Here is a 6,000-nt window from a genome sequence, read left to right as displayed (position 1 = left end):
CTCAACCACCCTACTTTCCGGTGGCACAATGCACCTCCGTGTCAGGATGGCCGAGCGGTCTAAGGCGCTGCGTTCAGGTCGCAGTCTCCCTTGGAGGCGTGGGTTCAAATCCCACTTCTGACAGCGTTTGCATGGTTTTTTCACGGTTCCCCTACCTGCTAGTCTTTCACAGCCAAGAACGTTTTTTTTTTTTTTTTTTTTTTAACACATTTACACAACAGAGCACTGTGGCTCTATAGCTCAGGGGTTAGAGCACTGGTCTTGTAAACCAGGGGTCGTGAGTTCAAATCTCACTAGGGCCTAAGCGTTATTTCATGCGCTGTATCTTTCTTTCCTGACAACCTATTTTCTTTCACCAGCTGTCTTATCAAAAACCGCCACTGCCTCTAGGTCAACTCCCCTTACATGAAAGATCACATTACATTCAACCCTGGTCAAGGTTCACAACATTGACCCCACTTTGAGCAAAAAACAAAAACAAAACCTTACTGGCTCCAAGAAGACTTAGACCACATTCATAACATTCTCTTCCTAAAAAGAGAGCGGCCGTATTCCGTTCTTCTGGATGGCCAAGAAGCCAACACTGGTGCTTATGCCACCATTCATGGGTTGGCCTAATAACGGTAGCTATGATTCTAGAGCTGGAGGCTGCCTTACTTCTGCCCTCAAGGGCTAGGTGCCATTCACATGTCTTGATTGAAGGCTTCGTAGAAGACCACAATTCAGCTCTCTCAACCACCCTACTTTCCGGTGGCACAATGCACCTCCGTGTCAGGATGGCCGAGCGGTCTAAGGCGCTGCGTTCAGGTCGCAGTCTCCCCTGGAGGCGTGGGTTCAAATCCCACTTCTGACAGCGTTTGCATGGTTTTTTCACGGTTCCCCTACCTGCTAGTCTTTCACAGCCAAGAACGTTTTTTTTTTTTTTTTAACACATTTACACAACAGAGCACTGTGGCTCTATAGCTCAGGGGTTAGAGCACTGGTCTTGTGAACCAGGGGTCGTGAGTTCAAATCTCACTAGGGCCTAAGCGTTATTTCATGCGCTGTATCTTTCTTTCCTGACAACCTATTTTCTTTCACCAGCTGTCTTATCAAAAACCGCCACTGCCTCTAGGTCAACTCCCCTTACATGAAAGATCACATTACATTCAACCCTGGTCAAGGTTCACAACATTGACCCCACTTTGAGCAAAAAAAAAAAAAAAAACCTTACTGGCTCCAAGAAGACTTAGACCACATTCATAACATTCTCTTCCTAAAAAGAGAGCGGCCGTATTCCGTTCTTCTGGATGGCCAAGAAGCCAACACTGGTGCTTATGCCACCATTCATGGGTTGGCCTAATAACGGTAGCTATGATTCTAGAGCTGGAGGCTGCCTTACTTCTGCCCTCAAGGGCTAGGTGCCATTCACATGTCTTGATTGAAGGCTTCGTAGAAGACCACAATTCAGCTCTCTCAACCACCCTACTTTCCGGTGGCACAATGCACCTCCGTGTCAGGATGGCCGAGCGGTCTAAGGCGCTGCGTTCAGGTCGCAGTCTCCCCTGGAGGCGTGGGTTCAAATCCCACTTCTGACAGCGTTTGCATGGTTTTTTCACGGTTCCCCTACCTGCTAGTCTTTCACAGCCAAGAACGTTTTTTTTTTTTTTTTAACACATTTACACAACAGAGCACTGTGGCTCTATAGCTCAGGGGTTAGAGCACTGGTCTTGTGAACCAGGGGTCGTGAGTTCAAATCTCACTAGGGCCTAAGCGTTATTTCATGCGCTGTATCTTTCTTTCCTGACAACCTATTTTCTTTCACCAGCTGTCTTATCAAAAACCGCCACTGCCTCTAGGTCAACTCCCCTTACATGAAAGATCACATTACATTCAACCCTGGTCAAGGTTCACAACATTGACCCCACTTTGAGCAAAAAAAAAAAAAAAAACCTTACTGGCTCCAAGAAGACTTAGACCACATTCATAACATTCTCTTCCTAAAAAGAGAGCGGCCGTATTCCGTTCTTCTGGATGGCCAAGAAGCCAACACTGGTGCTTATGCCACCATTCATGGGTTGGCCTAATAACGGTAGCTATGATTCTAGAGCTGGAGGCTGCCTTACTTCTGCCCTCAAGGGCTAGGTGCCATTCACATGTCTTGATTGAAGGCTTCGTAGAAGACCACAATTCAGCTCTCTCAACCACCCTACTTTCCGGTGGCACAATGCACCTCCGTGTCAGGATGGCCGAGCGGTCTAAGGCGCTGCGTTCAGGTCGCAGTCTCCCCTGGAGGCGTGGGTTCAAATCCCACTTCTGACAGCGTTTGCATGGTTTTTTCACGGTTCCCCTACCTGCTAGTCTTTCACAGCCAAGAACGTTTTTTTTTTTTTTTTAACACATTTACACAACAGAGCACTGTGGCTCTATAGCTCAGGGGTTAGAGCACTGGTCTTGTGAACCAGGGGTCGTGAGTTCAAATCTCACTAGGGCCTAAGCGTTATTTCATGCGCTGTATCTTTCTTTCCTGACAACCTATTTTCTTTCACCAGCTGTCTTATCAAAAACCGCCACTGCCTCTAGGTCAACTCCCCTTACATGAAAGATCACATTACATTCAACCCTGGTCAAGGTTCACAACATTGACCCCACTTTGAGCAAAAAAAAAAAAAAAAACCTTACTGGCTCCAAGAAGACTTAGACCACATTCATAACATTCTCTTCCTAAAAAGAGAGCGGCCGTATTCCGTTCTTCTGGATGGCCAAGAAGCCAACACTGGTGCTTATGCCACCATTCATGGGTTGGCCTAATAACGGTAGCTATGATTCTAGAGCTGGAGGCTGCCTTACTTCTGCCCTCAAGGGCTAGGTGCCATTCACATGTCTTGATTGAAGGCTTCGTAGAAGACCACAATTCAGCTCTCTCAACCACCCTACTTTCCGGTGGCACAATGCACCTCCGTGTCAGGATGGCCGAGCGGTCTAAGGCGCTGCGTTCAGGTCGCAGTCTCCCCTGGAGGCGTGGGTTCAAATCCCACTTCTGACAGCGTTTGCATGGTTTTTTCACGGTTCCCCTACCTGCTAGTCTTTCACAGCCAAGAACGTTTTTTGTTTTTTTTTTTTTAACACATTTACACAACAGAGCACTGTGGCTCTATAGCTCAGGGGTTAGAGCACTGGTCTTGTAAACCAGGGGTCGTGAGTTCAAATCTCACTAGGGCCTAAGCGTTATTTCATGCGCTGTATCTTTCTTTCCTGACAACCTATTTTCTTTCACCAGCTGTCTTATCAAAAACCGCCACTGCCTCTAGGTCAACTCCCCTTACATGAAAGATCACATTACATTCAACCCTGGTCAAGGTTCACAACATTGACCCCACTTTGAGCAAAAAAAAAAAAAAAAACCTTACTGGCTCCAAGAAGACTTAGACCACATTCATAACATTCTCTTCCTAAAAAGAGAGCGGCCGTATTCCGTTCTTCTGGATGGCCAAGAAGCCAACACTGGTGCTTATGCCACCATTCATGGGTTGGCCTAATAACGGTAGCTATGATTCTAGAGCTGGAGGCTGCCTTACTTCTGCCCTCAAGGGCTAGGTGCCATTCACATGTCTTGATTGAAGGCTTCGTAGAAGACCACAATTCAGCTCTCTCAACCACCCTACTTTCCGGTGGCACAATGCACCTCCGTGTCAGGATGGCCGAGCGGTCTAAGGCGCTGCGTTCAGGTCGCAGTCTCCCCTGGAGGCGTGGGTTCAAATCCCACTTCTGACAGCGTTTGCATGGTTTTTTCACGGTTCCCCTACCTGCTAGTCTTTCACAGCCAAGAACGTTTTTTTTTTTTTTTTTTTTAACACATTTACACAACAGAGCACTGTGGCTCTATAGCTCAGGGGTTAGAGCACTGGTCTTGTAAACCAGGGGTCGTGAGTTCAAATCTCACTAGGGCCTAAGCGTTATTTCATGCGCTGTATCTTTCTTTCCTGACAACCTATTTTCTTTCACCAGCTGTCTTATCAAAAACCGCCACTGCCTCTAGGTCAACTCCCCTTACATGAAAGATCACATTACATTCAACCCTGGTCAAGGTTCACAACATTGACCCCACTTTGAGCAAAAAAAAAAAAAAAAACCTTACTGGCTCCAAGAAGACTTAGACCACATTCATAACATTCTCTTCCTAAAAAGAGAGCGGCCGTATTCCGTTCTTCTGGATGGCCAAGAAGCCAACACTGGTGCTTATGCCACCATTCATGGGTTGGCCTAATAACGGTAGCTATGATTCTAGAGCTGGAGGCTGCCTTACTTCTGCCCTCAAGGGCTAGGTGCCATTCACATGTCTTGATTGAAGGCTTCGTAGAAGACCACAATTCAGCTCTCTCAACCACCCTACTTTCCGGTGGCACAATGCACCTCCGTGTCAGGATGGCCGAGCGGTCTAAGGCGCTGCGTTCAGGTCGCAGTCTCCCCTGGAGGCGTGGGTTCAAATCCCACTTCTGACAGCGTTTGCATGGTTTTTTCACGGTTCCCCTACCTGCTAGTCTTTCACAGCCAAGAACGTTTTTTTTTTTTTTTTTTTTAACACATTTACACAACAGAGCACTGTGGCTCTATAGCTCAGGGGTTAGAGCACTGGTCTTGTAAACCAGGGGTCGTGAGTTCAAATCTCACTAGGGCCTAAGCGTTATTTCATGCGCTGTATCTTTCTTTCCTGACAACCTATTTTCTTTCACCAGCTGTCTTATCAAAAACCGCCACTGCCTCTAGGTCAACTCCCCTTACATGAAAGATCACATTACATTCAACCCTGGTCAAGGTTCACAACATTGACCCCACTTTGAGCAAAAAAAAAAAAAAAAACCTTACTGGCTCCAAGAAGACTTAGACCACATTCATAACATTCTCTTCCTAAAAAGAGAGCGGCCGTATTCCGTTCTTCTGGATGGCCAAGAAGCCAACACTGGTGCTTATGCCACCATTCATGGGTTGGCCTAATAACGGTAGCTATGATTCTAGAGCTGGAGGCTGCCTTACTTCTGCCCTCAAGGGCTAGGTGCCATTCACATGTCTTGATTGAAGGCTTCGTAGAAGACCACAATTCAGCTCTCTCAACCACCCTACTTTCCGGTGGCACAATGCACCTCCGTGTCAGGATGGCCGAGCGGTCTAAGGCGCTGCGTTCAGGTCGCAGTCTCCCCTGGAGGCGTGGGTTCAAATCCCACTTCTGACAGCGTTTGCATGGTTTTTTCACGGTTCCCCTACCTGCTAGTCTTTCACAGCCAAGAACGTTTTTTTTTTTTTTTTAACACATTTACACAACAGAGCACTGTGGCTCTATAGCTCAGGGGTTAGAGCACTGGTCTTGTGAACCAGGGGTCGTGAGTTCAAATCTCACTAGGGCCTAAGCGTTATTTCATGCGCTGTATCTTTCTTTCCTGACAACCTATTTTCTTTCACCAGCTGTCTTATCAAAAACCGCCACTGCCTCTAGGTCAACTCCCCTTACATGAAAGATCACATTACATTCAACCCTGGTCAAGGTTCACAACATTGACCCCACTTTGAGCAAAAAAAAAAAAAAAAACCTTACTGGCTCCAAGAAGACTTAGACCACATTCATAACATTCTCTTCCTAAAAAGAGAGCGGCCGTATTCCGTTCTTCTGGATGGCCAAGAAGCCAACACTGGTGCTTATGCCACCATTCATGGGTTGGCCTAATAACGGTAGCTATGATTCTAGAGCTGGAGGCTGCCTTACTTCTGCCCTCAAGGGCTAGGTGCCATTCACATGTCTTGATTGAAGGCTTCGTAGAAGACCACAATTCAGCTCTCTCAACCACCCTACTTTCCGGTGGCACAATGCACCTCCGTGTCAGGATGGCCGAGCGGTCTAAGGCGCTGCGTTCAGGTCGCAGTCTCCCCTGGAGGCGTGGGTTCAAATCCCACTTCTGACAGCGTTTGCATGGTTTTTTCACGGTTCCCCTACCTGCTAGTCTTTCACAGCCAAGAACGTTTTTTGTT

General features: G+C 47.2%; 17 non-coding genes across 17 annotated transcripts; all 17 read left to right on the top strand.

Annotated features, from left to right (window-relative positions):
• The first annotated feature begins 40 nt into the window (after positions 1-40).
• Positions 41-123, top strand: TRNAL-CAG (transfer RNA leucine (anticodon CAG)). The gene has a single exon. It is a non-coding gene; the product is annotated as a tRNA-Leu (tRNA).
• A 106-nt stretch (positions 124-229) lies between these two features.
• On the top strand, positions 230-302 carry TRNAT-UGU (transfer RNA threonine (anticodon UGU)). The gene has a single exon. It is a non-coding gene; the product is annotated as a tRNA-Thr (tRNA).
• Positions 303-770: 468 nt separating this feature from the next.
• On the top strand, positions 771-853 carry TRNAL-CAG (transfer RNA leucine (anticodon CAG)). The gene has a single exon. It is a non-coding gene; the product is annotated as a tRNA-Leu (tRNA).
• Positions 854-953: 100 nt separating this feature from the next.
• TRNAT-UGU (transfer RNA threonine (anticodon UGU)) lies at positions 954-1,026 on the top strand. Its single transcript has one exon. It is a non-coding gene; the product is annotated as a tRNA-Thr (tRNA).
• A 468-nt stretch (positions 1,027-1,494) lies between these two features.
• TRNAL-CAG (transfer RNA leucine (anticodon CAG)) lies at positions 1,495-1,577 on the top strand. Its single transcript has one exon. It is a non-coding gene; the product is annotated as a tRNA-Leu (tRNA).
• A 100-nt stretch (positions 1,578-1,677) lies between these two features.
• Positions 1,678-1,750, top strand: TRNAT-UGU (transfer RNA threonine (anticodon UGU)). Its single transcript has one exon. It is a non-coding gene; the product is annotated as a tRNA-Thr (tRNA).
• Positions 1,751-2,218: 468 nt separating this feature from the next.
• Positions 2,219-2,301, top strand: TRNAL-CAG (transfer RNA leucine (anticodon CAG)). The gene has a single exon. It is a non-coding gene; the product is annotated as a tRNA-Leu (tRNA).
• A 100-nt stretch (positions 2,302-2,401) lies between these two features.
• TRNAT-UGU (transfer RNA threonine (anticodon UGU)) lies at positions 2,402-2,474 on the top strand. Its single transcript has one exon. It is a non-coding gene; the product is annotated as a tRNA-Thr (tRNA).
• A 468-nt stretch (positions 2,475-2,942) lies between these two features.
• Positions 2,943-3,025, top strand: TRNAL-CAG (transfer RNA leucine (anticodon CAG)). Its single transcript has one exon. It is a non-coding gene; the product is annotated as a tRNA-Leu (tRNA).
• A 104-nt stretch (positions 3,026-3,129) lies between these two features.
• TRNAT-UGU (transfer RNA threonine (anticodon UGU)) lies at positions 3,130-3,202 on the top strand. Its single transcript has one exon. It is a non-coding gene; the product is annotated as a tRNA-Thr (tRNA).
• Positions 3,203-3,670: 468 nt separating this feature from the next.
• Positions 3,671-3,753, top strand: TRNAL-CAG (transfer RNA leucine (anticodon CAG)). Its single transcript has one exon. It is a non-coding gene; the product is annotated as a tRNA-Leu (tRNA).
• Positions 3,754-3,857: 104 nt separating this feature from the next.
• TRNAT-UGU (transfer RNA threonine (anticodon UGU)) lies at positions 3,858-3,930 on the top strand. Its single transcript has one exon. It is a non-coding gene; the product is annotated as a tRNA-Thr (tRNA).
• Positions 3,931-4,398: 468 nt separating this feature from the next.
• Positions 4,399-4,481, top strand: TRNAL-CAG (transfer RNA leucine (anticodon CAG)). The gene has a single exon. It is a non-coding gene; the product is annotated as a tRNA-Leu (tRNA).
• A 104-nt stretch (positions 4,482-4,585) lies between these two features.
• Positions 4,586-4,658, top strand: TRNAT-UGU (transfer RNA threonine (anticodon UGU)). The gene has a single exon. It is a non-coding gene; the product is annotated as a tRNA-Thr (tRNA).
• A 468-nt stretch (positions 4,659-5,126) lies between these two features.
• On the top strand, positions 5,127-5,209 carry TRNAL-CAG (transfer RNA leucine (anticodon CAG)). The gene has a single exon. It is a non-coding gene; the product is annotated as a tRNA-Leu (tRNA).
• Positions 5,210-5,309: 100 nt separating this feature from the next.
• TRNAT-UGU (transfer RNA threonine (anticodon UGU)) lies at positions 5,310-5,382 on the top strand. The gene has a single exon. It is a non-coding gene; the product is annotated as a tRNA-Thr (tRNA).
• Positions 5,383-5,850: 468 nt separating this feature from the next.
• TRNAL-CAG (transfer RNA leucine (anticodon CAG)) lies at positions 5,851-5,933 on the top strand. The gene has a single exon. It is a non-coding gene; the product is annotated as a tRNA-Leu (tRNA).
• The last annotated feature ends 67 nt before the right edge of the window (positions 5,934-6,000 follow it).

Source organism: Hyperolius riggenbachi, chromosome 1 (genome assembly GCF_040937935.1).
Source record: "Hyperolius riggenbachi isolate aHypRig1 chromosome 1, aHypRig1.pri, whole genome shotgun sequence".
In the NCBI taxonomy this organism is placed as follows: domain Eukaryota; kingdom Metazoa; phylum Chordata; class Amphibia; order Anura; family Hyperoliidae; genus Hyperolius; species Hyperolius riggenbachi.
This window is presented reverse-complemented; position numbering and strand designations above follow the sequence as displayed.